The 20,077-nt window shown below is 51.1% G+C and overlaps 1 protein-coding gene across 2 annotated transcripts in view; it reads left to right on the top strand.

Annotated features, from left to right (window-relative positions):
* Positions 1 to 878: 878 nt before the first annotated feature.
* IL15 (interleukin 15) overlaps positions 879 to 20,077 on the top strand; it is a 64,550-nt gene continuing 45,351 nt past the window's right edge. The window contains exon 1 of one of the 2 annotated variants that reach the window (XM_077860928.1): positions 879 to 1,035. The gene's annotated coding sequence lies outside the window, so the exon portion shown is untranslated. The remainder of the gene's footprint in view (positions 1,036 to 20,077) is intronic. The other variant, XM_077860929.1, reaches the window with a different exon arrangement.

Below are 20,077 nucleotides of genomic sequence, written 5' to 3'. Positions count from 1 at the left end.
GGCCCATAGGGACTGGATCTTAGAGTTTTTTTTTTTTAATTTTATTTATTTATGATAGTCACAGAGAGAGAGAGAGAGAGAGGCAGAGACATAGGCAGAGGGAGAAGCAGGCTCCATGCACCGGGAGCCCGATGTGGGATTCGATCCCGGGTCTCCAGGATCGCGCCCTGGGCCAAAGGCAGGCGCCAAACCGCTGCGCCACCCAGGGATCCCGGGACTGGATCTTAGGACCCACAGCTCATGACCTGAGCCACCCAGGTGTCCCTTTTTATGCGCATGTAATATTTAAATCACTTCTAATATTTTTCTATCTTTTCTAGCGCAGAGGTAGTTGTAAAGGAACAGGGAGCCACAGCATTTCTTCCCCGACATGAGCGGGAAATGGGGAAAGCTCCTTCCCTGGGGGTTCCTGGCGGTGGACACGGGGTTCTGGGGCCTCCGAGGCTCCAGGCTCCAGGGTCCAGGATCCAGACTGTGCTGAGCGCCGGGCCTGAGGGCCCCCCGCCCCCCGCAGAGGCCCTGGGCCCCTCTGTCAACCCTGGAGCGCATTGGTCCCGGCTCCCCAGGGCTCCCCACGGGCTCCCCGGGGCTCCCCAGGGCTCCCCAGGGGCCGTGGACTTGGGCGCCCCCGGGAGCTGTCCCGGCCCGGTGTGATGTGGGCTGCTAGAGGTCCCCGCAGGGCCAGGGCAGGAGTGTGCAGCCGCGGGGCTCTCCCTGCAGCCCCTCCCCCACCCCCACCCCGCCCCCCGCCCCCCGCCCTCCGCCCTCCGCGCGGCGGGACACCTCGGAGGGCGGGGGGCGGGGGGCGGGGCGGGCCGGCACCTGGGCGGCCCTGGGCTGCGGCGGGCGCGCCCCTCCCTGCCCCCGCGGGTGTCCGTCGGGCTGGGGCGCCCCGCTCGCTGCTCTTTCGCTTTTCCTTTCTCCGGGGCTGGACTCCGGGTCAGGGCGCGGGGAGCCGGCCCAGTGGCCCGTCGGCCGCAGCGTCGCCGCGCAGGGAGCCCCGGGGCCGCCGGCCGCAGCCCGGACTCCATGGAGGTACGCGGCCGCCCCCCGCGGGGTCCCCGGAACCCGCCCCCCGCGCCTCCAGCCCCGCGCTCCCGCCCCACCCCGCCCGCCCGCCGGCCTGAGCCTCCAGCCCGCGCTCCCGCCGTCGGCCCGCGCACAGGCGCCGCGCTGGGGGCTGCGGGCTCCTCCGGGGCTCGTCCGCGGGCTCCTCTATGGGCTCCTCCGTGGGCTCCTCCGTGGGCTCCTCCCCGGCTCCTCCGTGTCCGCGGGCTCCTCCGTGGGCTCCTCCGTGGGCTTCTCCGTGGGCTCCTCCCGGGCTCCCCCGTGTCCGCGAGCTCCTCCGTGGGCTCCTCCGTGGGCTCCTCCGTGTAGGTGGGCTTCTCCGTGGGCTCCTCCCGGGCTCCCCCGTGTCCGCGAGCTCCTCCGTGGGCTTCTCCGTGGGCTCCTCCCGGGCTCCTCCGTGTCCGCGAGCTCCTCCGTGGGCTCCTCCGTGGGCTCCTCCGTGTAGGTGGGCTTCTCCGTGGGCTCCTCCCGGGCTCCTCCCGGGCTCCTCCGTGTCCGCGGGCTCCTCCGTGGGCTCCTCCGTGTAGGTGGGCTTCTCCGTGGGCTTCTCCGTGGGCTCCTCCCGGGCTCCTCCGTGTCCGCGGGCTCCTCCGTGGGCTTCTCCGTGGGCTCCTCCCGGGCTCCTCCGTGTCCGCGAGCTCCTCCGTGGGCTCCTCCGTGGGCTCCTCCGTGTAGGTGGGCTTCTCCGTGGGCTTCTCCGTGGGCTCCTCCCGGGCTCCTCCATGTCCGCGGGCTCCTCCGTGGGCTCCTCCGTGGGCTCCTCCCGGGCTCCTCCGTGTCCGCGGGCTCCTCCGTGGGCTCCTCCGTGTCGGTGGGCTTCTCCGTGGGCTCCTCCGTGGGCTTCTCCGTGGGCTCCTCCCGGGCTCCCACGTGTCCGCGAGCTCCTCCGTGGGCTCCTCCGTGTCGGTGGGCTTCTCCGTGGGCTTCTCCGTGGGCTCCTCCCGGGCTCCCACGTGTCCGCGAGCTCCTCCGTGGGCTCCTCCGTGTCGGTGGGCTTCTCCGTGGGCTCCTCCGTGGGCTTCTCCGTGGGCTCCTCCCGGGCTCCCACGTGTCCGCGAGCTCCTCCGTGGGCTCCTCCGTGTCGGTGGGCTCCTCCGTGGGCTCCTCCCGGGCTCCTCCCGGGCTCCTCCGTGTCCGCGGGCTCCTCCGTGGGCTCCTCCGTGTCGGTGGGCTTCTCCGTGGGCTCCTCCCGGGCTCCTCCGTGTCCATGGGCTCCTCCGTGGACTTTCCTGAGCGCCCACCCTGCCGGGGTCCCGCGGGCTGCCAAGCACGTGCGCCCCGGAGGAGCTGCGGGCTGGGAGCCCCGAGCGCCGGGTCCGCGCCCCCCCCCGCCGGAGCTGGACGAGGTGCGCCCCCCCCCCACCCCGCCCCCCTCGCGCTGCGGCGCCGCGAAGCCTGTGCAGTGTCAGGCGCCTCCGTCACCGACTTTGCTCGCTTGTCCCCCCGGAGAGAGGACTTGCAGAAATCGGGGTCCCTCCCGGCCTTGATGGGGACGCCTGTCCCCCCAGGGAGAGGACTTGCAGAAACAGTTGCTGCCTGCCGGGCAGCCGGGCCTGGCTTTCTCCATGGTGTCAGTTCCCACCCAGGACGGGCCACTCCTCGCTTTGGACAGCAGTATTAGAAGCTTGGAAGGCACGCGGGAGACTTTGATTGCGATGAGGTCCTTATTCAAGGGGGATGTAAATGAAAATCCAGTGAATTTCCCCCCAGTGTTAGTGAGATTGGGTGTGGCAAACGTCTAGGATTCATTTTCATTCACGAAGGTTCCGATAGCTTCCACCCATCCGTAAGACAAGGTTATTCTCAAGCGATGCTAACTTAGAGCCCTAAACACGGTGAGTCAGATGTTCGAAACTGGAAGTAAAGTGGTTGTCGTTGGCCGCTTTTCCGTTGTGTTTTTTAAAGCCACTTGCTGATGTTAGGACGCAGGTGATGACAGCTGCTCTTAACCGAGAGGCCTCACCTTGTCAGTGCACCTGGAGAGGTTCTGTTGACTCGATTGAACCAACTGCTTAGGCCCGGAGAGTTGGGGCATCTGCAGGGCAGTGGCTGTGAAGGTGGGCTCTTCCCCTGCAAGCGGCAAGGTGTGGCATGGATCCAAGCGTCAACTCCTGTTGTTTTACGGACAAGGACTCGGTGGGCGTGGTGGACAGAGGGGGGTCTAGAGGGGACAACGTAAGATCTATGAAGCAAAGGATGGGGAAAAAGCAATAGCCTTCTTCTATATGAAAGGTGATGGACAATTTAAAATTCTATGCGATCAAGAAGTCCCAGAAAGTCCTAAAGGTCTGTGATGACGGCATCTCAAAGTCATATTCTTACATCTCTCCCCATGTTTTCTCCTCTCAAAATTTTAGTCATCCTCGGCATGGCTTCTCTTGCAGCAGCATCCGCTCTGTGACAGGGTGATACAGATGAGTTAGTGGTCACTGGTGCTGAGCCTCCAGTAGGCAGTGTTCCCATACTTTGATTTCTAATCTATGATTAATGAATTCATCTATTTATCTATCTAATTTATTTGTTTTTACTAAATAAGCTCTATGCCCAGTGTGGGCCTTGAAGTCACTTCCCCGAGATCAAGAGTCACACGCTCTACCAAGGGAATGAACCAGGCACCCCTGCTAGTACTTTGGGTTCACTGTTCTCTGACAGTCTGGAGTGGGAACCCCAGAATCTGGTTTGAAGCTATAGTCCTGAAACTTGGAATTTTACTGCAGATGAATTGGTGGGTTTAAGGAAGAGGATCTGGTGCTTTTTGTTTTCACTGGGGAGATTCATACGTGAACATCAGCAGCTACGTTGTAAGACATAATAGTTGCCAATGAAATACATGCTTATTAACCTCTTTGAAGGAGAGGGAAACATCAGTGGTTTAAAGTTCATTGGAATAGGGTTTGATAATTGAAGGATTTTAGGCCCCAGAAGCTTCTCCATCTCAGGGTTGCTGGCTCTGATTGGATTTCAGGAAGGCTGTGGTTGAAGCCCTGAAAATGTTGTATGTAAGTGGATTTTTCTTAGGAAAATATCCACAACTCCAGTTAGGTCTCAAACCCCAAATAGGTTTTAAAACACTTATACCCAGCATACACTGAGTGTAGAGCTTGTTTAATGAAAAATAAATGAATAAATAGGTGAATTAATAATAAATTAAAAACTTAGAAAACTCTGCTTTTCTTCATTTCTGTCTTAGAGTTTAGTGTTAAATTTGTTCATTAGATTACTAGGGAAGGTTAGTTAATGATACAGAGAGTTCCGTTTTTCTGCCAGCAACTTGAATTATGGGAAACGATATGAATCATTAGCTAATACTTGTTGAGCTCTTATTATGTGCTGGATGTTGCTCCAGGTATGTATGTATTTTTACAAATTATGAACTTATATGCTGGTAGGGACTGTATTGTATTGCTGAGGAAAATCAGAGCACAGCGTCATTAAATAACTTTCCCTTAGCTACATGTAGAGCTAGTTGACTGCAAGGACTGGGATTTGAACCCGGGCAGGTTTAAGATCACTGGTATTTATGAAGGATAATATTTCCCTAGAAGACTATTTCCCCCAATTTGCTGCTGACAACCAACCGCTACTTCATTCGGATGCAGCGTTATAATGATAGAAGGTTGGACTTCAAGTAGTGCTGCTCATACGGAACTTGCAGGGTGACATCATTAGTCATATATTTAACGATTAGCTTGATGATCAACCAATATTCACACGAGTGTCTCTATATGTGTTTGGTTCCTTAGAGGAATTTCTTTTATAGTTCCTGAGTGGAAACATTTTTCTAATTTGCATCATTTTTGGCTGATAAGACGGAGGTATGTGCGGGTTGACCTGTGTCAGAATCCGCCTAGTTACCTATGCATTCATCCGCCCAGGTAGAAAGCTGGGATTTGTGGAGAGAGAACAGAGGCCTTTCCCATAACGCTGCAACCGAAGTGGTGTAGTCGACGACTCGAGAAGCTCGTTCAGAGGCATTATGGTATGAGGGTTGGCAAGAAGGCAGCTCTTGCTTTTTATTTTATTTTATTATTTATTTATTTATTTATTTTTAACTCTTTCTTTTTTTTTTTTTTTGTTATTTATGATAGTCACACAGAGAGAGAGTGAGAGAGGCAGAGACATAGGCAGAGGGAGAAGCAGGCTCCATGCACCGGGAGCCTGATATGGGATTCGATCCCGGGTCTCCAGGATCGCGCCCTGGGCCAAAGGCAGGTGCTAAACTGCTGCGCCACCCAGGGATCCCAACTCTTGCGTTTTATTGGGGGCTGAGGTGGAACCACGCTGAGTGCTTGCTGCCATCCTATTTGAATGGATTGAATAGAAACATCCCATAGGGCAGTTGAGAGAACATTCCAGCTAGTTTTAGCTAGTACTGCAATATATTCACCACTGGCTATTTAATGGTGAATTTTACTAATCGACTCTTGTGATTTATGTCTATTTATTATTTTGCTTTATCTTTTTTTTTTTTTTTCAAGTTACCCAGTCCTGGAATCAGAAATAGGAAATAGAGGCGCTTTGGTCTCATTTCAATTCATCGATGCTATTATCCATACTCATTTTATTATCTGGAGACAGGGTATATGTATGCACACATTTTTCAGTGTTTTATCCCAGTGCGACTCTAGGAGTGTTTTGCCAGTCATATACATATACATATACATATACATATACATATACATATATATGTATATACATTGTACATATATACACACACACATATGTACAATGTATATACATATATATACATATATACATGTACAATGTATATACACATTGTATGTACAATGTATATATGTACAAAATGTATATTTTGTATATAGACCATATAAAAATAGATTAAAAAGTCTGAGTGCCCATTAGCTGATCATGTTCTAACAGTACATGGTTGATTCTTCTCCTGATGCTAAGGTTTCTCCAAGTGCTAACAGACTACAGGAGGGATCAGGAGAGTGACAGGAAAATATTTTGTTAAATAAAGGAATTGAAACTGAAAATGATCCTACAAGGAGAAAATATGACGGTTGTAAGGTTGGTGAGGGAAGCTCTACTTATCACAGTGATACAGGAAAAACGCCCTGTGACACATTCAGTGGTCCCTTGCATCATTTCATTCTCACTGGGCATTTTGCACATACACCTTTTAATAGTTAAAAAAAAAAAATGGAATACCCCTTGTGCACTGTTAGCTCTGAGCTCTAAAATGTTCAATCATTCTTTAACTGAGTATTTCATAGTTAGGAGTTTTACAATACATTTTTCCCACTTCTGTGCTCTTCCTACTCTTCAGCAACAAAAAGTCTATAAATTTAAATGTACATTTCATATGTAGTATATTTATATTATTTTTAAAAATAATCTTGTTAAAATTACTCTTTGCTATTTTAATATTATTTTTAAATTATTATTATTTTAAAGATTTTATTCATCTATTCATGAGAGAGAGAGAGAGAGAGAGAGAGGCAGAGACCCAGGCAGAGGGAGAAGCAGGCTCCCTGCAGGGAGCCTAACGTGGGACTCGATCCCGGGTCTCCAGGACCACGCCCTGGGCTGAAGGCGGCGCTAAACCGCTGAGCCACTCGGGCTGCCCAATATTATTATTTTAAGTATTAGTACACAGGTAATCAAAGCAATTCATTAGCTTTCGATGAGTAATTATGAGTCATAAAACTAAACCGTATTGGAAATGTGCATCGTGAATGTAGACATGAGTAGCATTAACATTGATGCCTTCCTGGAAGGTTTCTCTAGTATCAGTTTTCCACATTTGCCCCCTATTTGGCATCCTGGGGAGGCAGGGCACATGGTAAGATTCTGAATGGGAGAGGGATGCGCTTTTCTTTGGTAAAACGGAAGGAGGGTAATTATGAAAGGGGAAGTGGGAAAGGAGAACGTTCCAGAAAATGCTTGCTGTTGGCACATTTCAGGCGTATCCCTCATTAAATCAAGGGTCCCCGTGGACATAGTGCATCTGGAAATTGGTTCCTTTAGAACTCTCTACACCCCCTGGGGACCTTGGAGAGCTGTGGGCTCCCCGGGGTGGCCGTGGTCCACTTTGAGGGCCTCTGACCCCGCGCTGCCGGTCGCCCGGCCCTTGGGTGGCCGTAGTGTCAGAACCCAGAGCGTGTGTGAGGGAGGCTGGGGTGGGGGGCACTGGCCTCTGCGAGGCTTTTCCTCCAGCTTGGACAGGATGGTGTCCAGGTGGCCTCAGCCCGACGGCTCTCCAGACCCTGGACGCACCTGCCGGCCCTGGACGCATCTGCTGACCCTGGATGCACCTGCGGGCCCTGGGTGCACCTGCTGGCCCTGGAGGCACCTGTGGGCCCTAGACATACCTGCTGACCCTGGATGCACCTGCTGGCCCTGGATGCACCTGCCAACTCTGGACGCACCTGCCGATGCTGGATGCACCTGCCAACTCTGGACGCACCTGCCGACGCTGGATGCACCTGCTGACCCTGGATGCTCCTGCCGACTCTGGATGTACCTGCCGACCCTGGATGCTCCTGCCGGCCCTGGACGCACCTGCCGGCCCTGGACGCACCTGCTGACCCTAGATGCACCTGCGGGCCCTGGACGCAGCAGCAGGCCCTGGACGCACCTGCTGACCGTGGACGCACCTGCTGACCCTAGATGTACCTGCAGGCCCTGGACGCACCTGCCGGCCTGGACGCACCTGCTGCTCCCACACCCCCCTTGCCGTCCTTCCACCTGGCTGAAAGTGGCCATGCCCCAGCCCCCCCAGGGGGAATGGCGTTGTCCCCCTGCTAGGTGTATTGGGTGCTGTGAGGGCTTTTGTCTCTGTGAATGCACGCTGCGATGTGTGTCTCCATGGTCACACTTGGAAGGAACCCTTGACAGTGTGAGAGTGGCCGAAGGTAAGTCACATGGCTGGTCTGGGGGGCCTGCAGCGGGGACGTGGCCCGGACACTGCGCGGCTAGGCGGGGGGACACGGGGCAGGTGGAGACCTGATGGAGCGACTGCGGCGGGGATCGCGGTGGACACGGGCACTGGGGGACTGGTCTGGGGGGATTCACTGGGGAAGGAGCCAGTGGGAGGGGAGGCAGCAGCCTGGCCCCGCCGCAGCTCGGGGTGCCCAGGATGCATCCCCGTGCCCGGTCGTCTGTCCCCAGTGCTCGCGTCCCTGCCATGGGCGTGTCGCCCTCTCTGTCCCACACGCAGCAACAGCGAGCGGCTGCCTCTGGCTCTGCGTGGCCCCGGCCGCCCGCTTCCTCGGCCGCGCTCCGCAGGCAAGGCCTCCCAGTCAGTCGTGCCTTCCGCGTGCAGTCCCCTCCCGTGTCCCCAGCCAGGAAGCCGCAGGGCCAGACCCCGTGGTGGGGCTTGGGGTCCGCAGGGCCTGGATCCTTCAGTCCCCGTGGGCCTGCCCCCCCTGCACCCCTTTCGGCCTCACCCCTGAGCCCCAAACAGAGGGGTTGGGGGCTTGGTGCCTGGCCCTTCCCGGCTGGCAGGTGGCAGGTGGCAGGTGATGATGGCTCGCTGCCCCGGGGTCTCAGCCGCCTCGCGGGGCTAGGCCCTCTGGTGGGTCCGAGGGACCTGAGAGGTGAACCCAGTGGTGACGTCCCTGAGCCCCCACCCCTGCAACGGAGCCGGGCTTCAGGAGCAGGTGTCTGGGCTCCTGAGACTCCCGGCGCAGCACCCACACCCCGACAGCTTCCCAGCCCCTCCTTGCCCTGAGGCCCTTGGCTCTTGGCGTCGCCTACATGGCCACCAGCCAATCTCAGAGGCGCCCTCACCTTTCTGCTTGTCGCACCCACATCCTGGCCCACCACCAGGTGGCTGGCTGGGCCCAGGGCCTGCGGCACACCTGGCATCCCCCGGCCCCCAGCCCCTGGACCCCGGCCCCCAGCCTCCGGCCCCCTGCCCCCCCCGCCCCAGCTGGCTGCAAAATCAAAGGCCCCTCCTTTGAGCCCGTAGTTCTTTTCCAGAAGAACGAGCTCTTGTCGGCAGCTGGGGTAGCCCTTCCTGCTGGGAGTTGGGTCCGTAGGGACCTTTTGGGTGTTTGCTTTTGTTTACCTGCTGGTGAGCTTTTCTTAGTAAAGTTTTCTTCAACAGCTTGAGGGCTTCCTAGGAAGCCTTCCATCAAGGTTCCCTCCATTAGGGAAGGATGGGCCCATGGGACTCTCGGGACACCCCCGGCTTTACTTTGGATGCAAGTCAGAAAGTGCTGGTACAAGCCCCTACAGGTTTTCCAAGGGCTTTGGTCACGCTGACCCAGTTTATGAGGCACTACCTTCATCTCAGGTCTTTTTATTTTATTTTTTTAAAGATTTTATTCATTTATTCATGAGAGACGCAGAGAGAGAGGCAGAGACACAGGCAGAGGGAGAAGCAGGCCCCATGCAGGGACCCGAGGTGAGACTCGATCCCGGGACCCCAGGGTCACGGCCTCATCTGAGGTCTTAATGAGGCATCTTCCAGCCACGCGCTTGATTTGATCTTTAACCCGAGAGCGCCTTGTGCTATTGGACCTTGAATTTGAACTTCGTCCTAAATGTTTGGCCGTCTGGAGAGGCAAGAGGGATGACAAGTCTTACTTTGCAGTCTGGCAAGTCCAGGGTTGAGGAATTTCCTGTAGACTCCACTTGGACATGTTGGTCCCTCTTTCCCCCGGGCAGTGCCCAGGCAGCTCGATGGGACCCGCGCCGCACCGGGAAGCTGCTGGCCGGTCGGCAAGGCCCGAGGTGTGTGTTGTCTCCCCCAGGTTGCAGCAGGGTCGCCCCTGTCGGGGCGCAAGTCAGCTCAGAGTCGGTGCCTACCTGCTGGGCGACAGGCTCCGCCAGCCTGCGTGTGGGGACACCAGGACCATTTGTCCGGTTGACCAAGGACTGAGCCGGCCACGGACATGGGGCAGGCCTGTCGCCTGGGGTCCCTCACCCCGCCCCCTGGCGGGCCCTCCATGGGCACCCGCCAGGCTCATTCATGCAGGGGGTGCTGGTGATGGCGACCGTCCCTGGACACCACAACCACATGCTGTGACCCCGTGAGAACACTGTCGCACCACTGCTCTGCCCAGAGCCTCCTGCGCCCCCTCATCTCCTTCTGTAAAAGCCGACTCCCATTACCACGGTCCGGGTGGCCCCGAGGGTGCTTCTGTCTCTCATCTTCCCTACGACTCTTCCTTCCTGCCCATCACGCACGCTGCTCTGCTCTGACCTTGGGGTCCTTGAACTTGCTGCCCCCCAGGCTGCTTGCAGGCACAGCCTGCTCCCCTGCCTCCTGGGCTTGGTTCGGAGCTCGCCCCGTTGCAGCGAGGTGGTCCCAACCCGCTCTCCTGCTGCGGCCCCCCACCAGCCCCGCGCTTGGACTCTCCTCCGCGCACCTGCGACCGACCATCCGCCGCACTGGTGGTCTCTAGCACTGCATCCAGGACTCTTAGGGTCACATGTTGCCATTCATATTTTTATCAGCTTTTGGAAAGGTAACAGTTATGGACTGAATTCTGTGTCCCTCCCCACAAACCCCCCACCCCTGAGGCCCTCATGCAAGAGAGGCTTGCTTACGCTTCTAGAAACTTTCAAATGTGCAATACAGTCACCATGCTGTGCATTATGTTCCCGTGGCTGATTTATCTCATGACACTAAGTGTGTGCCTTATGATTTCCTTTACCCCCTTCCCATTTCACCCACTCCCCATCTATTGGGGATGGCAACCGCCAATCTATTTCTGTATCTAAGTTTTTGTTCTTTTTTTTTTTTTTTCTTTAATACACCAGTCTTTGTAGAGTCATCTCCTCTTTGGAGCTCTCCGGGTGAAGCCCCGATTTCCCCTCCTCTGTAGCCCCTGGAAATACTGACTGCATTTCTCCTTTGTTCCGTCTCCTCCCAACGGATACCTCTCTAATAATATCCGGAGTATTCTATTATGTGGACTTGCGTTCGTATAGACCCTCCTCTTGAGCAAACGACGGAAGTGGTGCAAAGATGACAAGGGTTGTGATGATGGGGTTGGAGGGGCTGCAGTTCGGGGAACACGGCCTCCTTACATGCCCAGCACCTCGCCTGGCTCACGGTGTATCTTTCACGGTGTTATTTTTGTTGTCCATAATCTATCACATGTTGCTGAGGGGTCCAGTGATCTAAAGTTTTGAGAAAAGGAGCTTGACTAGGTTTGACTCGAAATAAATCACCGGCAATCATGTCACTGGTGGAAAACCGTTCCCGGCATGCCTTACTGTCAGGGTCAGGAAGGGAAATAGAATTTCCTGAGGATCTATTTTGGGCCAGGCTACTGATAGAATCTTTCCATTCATTTTTTAGAATGGTGCATATGAGCTTTTTAGATTAGCCTGAGCCTTTTATAGCAAAAAAAAAAAAAAAAAAGAAAGGGAGTGCTGTTTCAGATTTTGTGCCAGTTTTTATGGAGGGGATAATTTTACGAATTACAAAGTAAATATTTCAATAAATGAAAGGAAATAGAACCAAGACACACCCTGGTTGCTAAATTTAAAATAGAAATCTTTTCATTTTTTAAAAATTTTTTCTTTTTTCATTTTCTGAATTCTGTTTGCCAAGTATTTTGAAGAAAGGACTTCAAAATACAAAAAAAGCTGAGAAAAATTTTGTGCAAAGAGTAATATTGTATTTTTATTTTTTTAAAAGATTTTTATTTATTTATTCATGAGACACACAGAGAGAGAGGCAGAGACATAGGCGGAGGGAGAAGCCGGCTCTCCCTGGAGGGAGCCCGATACCGGACCCGATCCCAGGACCACAGGGTCATGCCCTGGGCTGAAGGCAGGTGCTCAACCGCTGAGCCACCGAGGCGTCCCTTAAAATTTCTTTTTTTTTTAAAAGTAGTATTGTTAATATTTAATTTATTTAGTGCTCCTTCTGCGAATCCAAGGAAACAAATGCATAGTCATACCAACTTTATTATGTCACGTTAAAATTTGCAGTAACCTCGCATGTCAGATTTTTAAGAATCTGTATTTTAGCTCTTTAGACTTCACCCCTGGGAAGCAAGATCCTCTTCTCATTGTTTTGAGAAGGACCTCTAAGACCTGAGACATGCGGTTTTTCCCACGGCTGATTTAGATGTGATGTCGAGGTCTCTCTCCTCTAAACCTTGACCTTTCTTAATTGGAGCCACATTACTCGGAGCCTCCGCGGTTTATAAAGTATTGGCTCCCGGCTGTGGTTTTCCATCAGGCAGGCGAGCCACAGGCCGGAAAGCTGCCTAGGAGCAGCGAGCATTATCGGGCACTTTCTCGGTTCACGGCCCTTGCCAAGCACTCTGAGGGGTAAAGGCTGACTCAGATGTGGTTCGTTCCTGCAGCTCTGATCCGCTGGAGCAATTCATCTTTGCACGGGAAGGGCTGGTCCTCCGTGTGCTCCCACCGAGCAGCTGCCCGACCTCGACGAGCCAGGCTCTGGGCGCTGGCTGAGCGGGGGGCCCACAGGCCTACCCTGGGGGGTGATCTACCCGCCGGCCTCCCCCACCCACTGCCTCCCCAGCTGGTCCAGCGCTCTCGGTTTCCTATTGTCTCCTCCGGGGTGCTTTCCTAAACTCTCACGATTGGATTAGGTGTTCCCTATGGTTTTTGTTGTTGTTGTTGTTGTTGTTGTTGTTGTTGTTTGTAATTTGAATTCAGTTAACTAGCATTGACTGTGTCACCAGTTTCGGATATAAAGTTCGGTGACTCATCAGTCGCATGCTCATCACATCACTTGCCCTCCGGTATCTCTGGTTCTGGACTCTACTGAGTAAATATTTTCAATAGTCAGTTAACATTTATTGTTGGCTCCAGGCCAAGCACTTTGGCCCGTGGAGCCCTGGTGAACTCCTCGGCGTGCTTTTGTCACGACGTTTCAGGTGGTGCCGAAGCAACCAGGACCGTATGCCCGGGGCCCACGGCGAAGGCTCTCCAAAGACCGCGCGCTTCACCGGAACACTCAGAAGGGGCATGAAGACAGAGAGGGACGAGATGAAATCATCATTATTTATAAGTGAAAGCAATGAAAACGAACAACTAGGAAGACGAATCTGCAAGCTCAGCAAGGCTGTCCGACAGAGAAACAAAAATCCAGGAGCTTTTTTTTAATACTAAATAAAACATTAGCTGACCCACCAGGAAAACCCAGGGCCCAGCCGCCCCCACCAGGGAGACGCGTATCAGGATCGAATGGGATTTCCCTGAGGACTGGAGGGATAGTCCAACATTAGACAAACCCACCAATTCCGCGTTCATGGGAGCGTGCAGGAACACTTGCTATGAGGCTTTGGGTAAGAGCTTCATAAGATCGTATAGGATCTTCCAGACGCAGCAATGAATGAATGAATGAATGATATCTGCTCAATAGTCTCTAGTAAACGCATTCTTCATAAAGAGCCTTAAAAAGCTTTTCCTTCAGTTTTGGAGAAGGATGAGTATGTCCGTATCTGCGCAACTACTTGACAAAGTACTGAAAACGGAGGTAATAGCCGCTCATTTTTCCTGAGTGCTCCCTCTGTGCCAGGCAGCATTCGAGGTGCTTCCTAAGTTTTGCTTATTTAAAACACTAAACATAAAATTCTTTACTTATCTTTGCTTCCTGTGTCTCGTGCTTTCTCCAAAGATTACCTCAAATGGGCCATAAAGGGTGAACTTTCCTGACCTCTTCTATGCCTGTAAATGTATTGATTTTGCCTTCACGTGCACATAATGGTTCATCTAGGTATTTAATTCTAGGTACCAAGTTATTCTTCTTCAGCATCGTGGGGACTCTGCTCCATTATCTCGCATCTGTTGTTTCTTTCAAGAAGCATGATGTCACTCTGACCTTTGCTTTTTCACTCTGATGAATATGGTTGGTTTCTCTTTGGCTTGATTTTTTTTTAACATTCCAGTAGAGTTACCATAGTTTCAGGGGTACAACATAGTGATCCAGCACTTCTGTACACTACCCAGTGCTCGTCGTAAGTGTGCTCTTTCTCCCCTGGTCCTATTCCCCACCCCCACCCCCGCCTCTCCTCTGCTAACCCTCTGTTTGTTTTCTATACTTAAGAGTCTGCTTCTTTTGGTTTCTCTTTTTTTCTTTATTCATTTGTTTCTAAAAATTACACGCATGCGTGAAATCCTATGATACTTGTCTTTTACTGGCATATTTCACTTAGCATAAGACTCTCTAGAACCATGCATGTTGTTGTAAAAGGCAAGATTTCATTCATTTTTACAAGTGAGTAATATTCCATTATGTGTTTATGTATATATATTATGGGTATATATACATATATACTGTGTATATATGTATAATATAATATATACATATATGTATAATATAATATACATATTATATATAATATATACATACATTATATACATGTATACTTTATATACATTATATACATATATAATATATACATATTATACGTGTATACATTATGTATACACGTATATAATGTATGTATATATTATATATAATGTATATAGGTTTATAATACATGTATATAAGTATATACATGTATATAAGTATATAATATGTATATATTATATATGTATATAATGTATATATGTATATTTATGTATATAATGTATGTATACAGATAATGTATATATGTACGTATAATATGTATATAAAATATATAGACCACATCTACTTTATCTGGTCACCTATCAGTGGACACGGGGTGCTTCCATAATTCAGCTATTGTAGATACTGCTGCAATAAACATGAGGGGTGCATCTATCTTTTCAAATTAGTGTTTTTGTATCCTTGGGGGTAAATGCTACGTCGTGGAATTACTGGATCATACAGTGACTCTAGTTTTAAGCTTTTGGAGAACCTCCATGGTCCTTTCCACAGGCACAGCACCAGCTTGCATTCCCACCAACGGTGCAGGAGGTCTCCTTTTTCTCCACGTCCTCGCCAATACATGCATGCGGTTTCTTGTGGTTTTAAATTTAGCCATGTGGACGGGGGTGAGGTGATACCTCGCTGTGATTTTTGATTTGCATTTCCCCGATGATCAGTGATGTTGAACATCTTTTCTTATGTCTGTTGGCCATTAGTGTGTCCTCTTTGGAGGGCCTGAAGCCTTTTGGATGCCGCTAACATATGCCTGGCGGTGAGTAGGATGTATTTGTAATGAATTTATTTATTTATTTATTTTTTGCTACTCTTATCTTTGTTTTGAGGGCTTCTGTATAGAATTTTGGAAAAACCTTGATTACTATCTTTTCATTTATTGTCTTACTTTTTTTTCAGACTGCAAGTAGACAGAGTTGAAATTACTACTTTCATCTTCCATCTACCCTTCATTCTTCCTTTATTTTCCCCGTCTAAGTGTTTGTTCCTAATACCTTGCAGGATACCACCACTTTCTGGCAGTGCTCATTCTGACGTTCAGGATATCTACCTAAATCTTTACTTTTATCACTTGTGGGGTTTTTTTTATATTTATTATACCCAGTTATGTCTTCATATTTTCAAAATCCTTCTTCTGTTCTACCAAGTATTTGTTTACTTTTTTTAATTTTTGTTTTATCTGTTCCATTTGTCTTTTCCCACTTGGCCTACTTTTTTCCGGTTTTGACTTTATAGAGACCCCACTCTATACTCTTCCCTGTAGACTTCTTCTCTGTTAATGGAGGTCATCATTGACAGGTATTATCAGCCTCGAGACAAAACCCTTGACTGTAGCTTACGTCCTCAACTGCAGAGCCTCTTCTGGATTTGACGACTCTCTAACTCTCTACGATTCCAATACCTTGTTCTCCAAGGATTTTTCCCAGTCCCTTGTTCTAGGTACCTGTCTTTCTTGCAGCAGTGATTCGAAGAGTAATTACTTGGGTCGAGGGTATGCAGATGCAGCCAGATGATGCATCTGTAATGCAATACAGATGCAGCCAGAAAGTGCCAGTCGAGGTTAATACGTGCAGTAAAACAAGCATCTCCTAATCCTACCTTTGAAGGAAAATAGAGGAGAAAACAGGGTATAACTATAACTAGAACCTTCTTCCTCATCTCATCCTCTACTTCTGGCCCCTGACTGTTCAACTCTAGTCTTCCAAACCAAGATACAATTTCCTTCTCTCTCCCAACGGGTTTTTTATAGTTCGGGCATTAGCTCTGGAGCACGGATTGGCATTTGACAAACCTTTTTATTTCTCTGGAACCTACAGGGCAGATTTCCAAAGAAAAAGCTCGTTGTTCTTACAGGTTCTTCATTTAACTTGGAACCGTGTGGGATTAATTTTTCTCCTTTCTCCAAGTGAATCATCCAAGAAACAGTAGACATGTAGATATATGACAATATTTACCATTATTATCATCAAACCACATTGGACAGAGATCCCAAAGCAAGAGTGTGATGGCTTAGCCACAGGGGAAAGCAGATTGTGAAGCTTCTGGCTTCCTCCAAGGTAGAGAAGTTATCAGCTGGGCTGCAGTGGGTTAGGGTGACACAGAGTCGTTATGGGTGACATGTTGACTTTAGTGGTTCTGACCCAAAAAGTCGCTATTTGGAAATACGGAGAGTGAAGACCATTGCATTATTGCAGCCGTTTGCTGGCGGTGCTAGTGTTGGTGTAGGATGGTTGGAGCGGAGATGTGAAATTAAAACCATTCAAGTTCCACTAATACTGCCATTTCATTGACCTGTTTTGAAACTGAAACTAATAGGGAGAGGCAGCCCAGTGCCTGGCGCGCGCCGTGCGCTCCCTGTTAGCTGAATGAGCTACTAGTGGAGGCTTAAACCGGGAACCCAAGGCGACACACGGTGAACCCCAGCCTTACCTCTGGGTGTAAAACCGGACAATACATTTAGTTTCTCTGGACTTCATTTATTTCTGGGAAACTAAGACGGTTAGAGCAGAGGAATTCCCTCAGGTGTCAAATCGGATGGTCCTGATGATTAATATAACATGGCTGAGGTTGATGCTGATAAGCTACCTGTGACCTTAATAGATGTACTTAGATGCTGGGAAGGACTTTGGACGCTGTCTACTCTGGTTTCTTTATTTTAAAGATAAAGAAAGAGGTTAAGAGACACGATGTACCTTGCTAAGGTCCCATCGCTGTCTAAAGACGGCACCAGGAGCTGCACCTGGTTCTCTGGGCTTTGAGGCCATTCTGTGGTTTTGGTAGGATTAAGGAGGCTCCAGAGTTCCTCAAGGAGCCTTTCATCTCAGTGTTGCGTAAACTGTAGTTTTGGAAATTGTGACTTTTTGTGAAGATGGTAGCCTGCAGGGTGTCCTGGAAAAGAAAAAATTGTGAACGCCCTTGCTATGGTTTACGCAACAGGTGCAGAGATGCCTTGTGTGTCTATAGAAGTGGATGTCTGTGGGCCGAGCTCATGGTAGTGGCACAGTTAATGGTAGTTGCCTAGAGGGCTATGGCCTGTAGCCAAAGGGAGATTATTTTCTATCCCAGATGATATATTCTACAAGCCTTCTCACGGCAGCTGGGCGGCTTAGCGGTGGAGCACCTGCCTTCGGCCCAGGGTATGACCCCAGGGTCCCGGGATCAAGTCCCGCGTAGGGCTCCCCGCATGGAGCCTGCTTCTCCCTCTGCCTGGGTCTCTGCCTCTCCCTCTGTGTCTCTCAGGAATAAATAGATAAAATCTTTAAAAAAATGTATTTTAAAAAAGAGTTTTCAGTTTCATTTGCTCCCGTTCCATGTTTGTCAAACCTTCTATTAATTTAGTCATTTGAGTTAGTAGGACATTCTCTGTTATGTAGGGACGGCCCTGGTACAGAAAGACGGCCACCCATCGTAAGCCCCTTGGAGGGGGGAAAACCTTCAAAAGAAATGTGACGTTTTCGACTAGAAAAAAGCAGCCACTTGGGGTGTTCTGTACAAATGCACCCAACGGGAAGGGGCTGGATTTTCGGCGCTGCCACGAACGTGCAATCACACAGAAGGGACGGGGCGCCCTGAGTGTCTGATGAGGTCTCTGTGACCCAACTTCTCTTTGCACAAAAGCTGAGGAGTGTGGAAGGGTTGATCAAAAGCAGAGAGAAATGAAAAAGCAAAGGTCAGAAAGAAAGAAGGGGTGGCAAGGCCTCCCTGCCGGCGTGTTGGCTCCACGGCTTCCTAGTGGGGTGGGTGCTGGGGAAGGGCGGCCACAGCCCGGCGACTCGGCGGGGACAGGGCACCCAGGCCCACGTGGCCGACGGGCACGCGTGTGGAATGTCAAGGAGCCACCCCGCCTTCCGGGGGCTGCTGCTGCTTGTCCTTGACTTCATGACAAGGTATTCGTGGGCGTTGAGGTAACCTCACCTCCCTGGTCTGGAAGGGATTGGTGGCGAGTGCCTGCCGGGCCCCACTGTGTCCCCCGCTGTCGCTCCTCCTGGCAGGTGGCCCTCGGCGGCCGCAAGAGGCACGGTGGCGGGCTGTCCCCCAGCCTGTGGCAGGTGGCCGTGGGTCACCGGCCACGGGGGGGGCTGCTTCTCCCTCTGCCTGGGTCTCTGCCTCTCTCTCTGTGTCTCATGAATAAATAAATAAAATCTTTAAGGAAAAAAAAGTCTTTCCTGAAGACGAAAGCACTGTAAACTGGTACTTTAAGATTTTATTTATTTATTTGAAACGGAGAGAGCGAGCAAGAGAGAGCAGGAGCCCAGGGAGAGGCAGACGGAGAGGGAGCCAGTGTGATGTTCCAGCTCCAGGGAGGCGGCCGGTCCCCGAGTGGTGCTGTGGGCCTGTGCTGGGGAGACACCCCCCCTGGAGCTGCCCTCGGAGGACCAGGTGCCCCCGCTTTCCCGGCTCCTTCCTGGGAATGTCAAGATCCCTGCTGTTCAGAGCAAGTCGCGGGGTTACTTGGTGACCCGACTCCTTTCTCTGATGTGTGGAGGCCCAGCTGGAAGCCCTTGGGACTGCCCCACTTTCTTTGTTTCTAATTCTAGTTAAATATGCACTGATTGAGCTCCACGGTCCAAGGTGTGTCTTCCCGAACATGTATGTGGCCCCCCGGGGGCAGCGACAGGCCAGGTCAGCCCTCGCCGTCGGGAATCCCGCTGGGCGGCCACGGAGGAGGGACGGCGGGGCCCGTTTCTAGGAGGATGTCACTGAACCTCGGGCAGATTCTTGGGGCACAAGGGCACGAGAGCTGAGTTAGAGTCTCTTTTGTGTTTTAAATCTCTTGGTTCCCTCTTCCTAGATATTCCCTGGGGAAGCCGCCTGAACTCTCCCCAGCTGGGAAACCTTGGTCCAAGGCGTCGCCAATAGGTCAAGGATGAGACAAGGATCAGGAGTCCCAGCAGCCTCGCGCCGTGCTTCTAGGTGCTCTTTTCCATCCTCGCTTTTGAAGCTCCGGGGTCAACAGGTGTAGCATAAAAAGCCGTAGTGGCTTCTCAGGGGTGTCCCCAGATGGGTCCATCCTGTGCCTTCTCGCATCTTGGCTAAATGCATTCTCATCTCCTGTCAGAATTCCTGGCTTGTCCTGGCTGTCAAGGAAGCTTATTTCCTGACCAGGAACAGAAAAGAGTCTAAGGATGGGCCTCTCGTAGGTGTGCCTGGAACACTCGATGGAGCCGCGTGGAGAGGATGGGAAAATATTTCAGAAAAAAAATCTCAAAGCAGTGAGGAGATGCTGAAGGAGACAGACCAGTGTAGTGGGAGTAAAACCAGGGTGAGGGGTTGGCTGGTACATGAACAGGACGCCCGGGTCGAGATGAAAAAGAAAAAAATAACCCCCCAAAACATGCTTACATTGATGGCTGTGTCCAAGAACAACTTTTATATTGAATGTTCTTCTCAAAAACTTTAATCTTTTCCTTCGACACAAAGTTTAACAAGAATTCTTTGTTATTTTTGCATACGAACAATGGATCAGGTGAGAGAGTGTTGAAAAGGGGGATTTGCAAGGGAATAAGGTAGGGAGGGGGTGGCGGTGACTGGGTGACGGGCACTTGACGGGATGAGCACTGGGTGTTATTCTATATGTTGGCAGATTGAACACCAATAAAAAATAAATTTACAGAAAAAAAAAAAAAGGTAGAGAAGATAGTGTTAGACGGTGGGAGAAAATGATGGCGATAGGAATTTGCCTGAAATAGACCCAAAACAAAT

This window comes from Canis aureus, chromosome 20 (genome assembly GCF_053574225.1).
Source record: "Canis aureus isolate CA01 chromosome 20, VMU_Caureus_v.1.0, whole genome shotgun sequence".
NCBI lineage: Eukaryota > Metazoa > Chordata > Mammalia > Carnivora > Canidae > Canis > Canis aureus.
The sequence above is the reverse complement of the archived record's forward strand: the minus strand, read 5'-3'. Positions and strand labels throughout refer to the sequence as shown.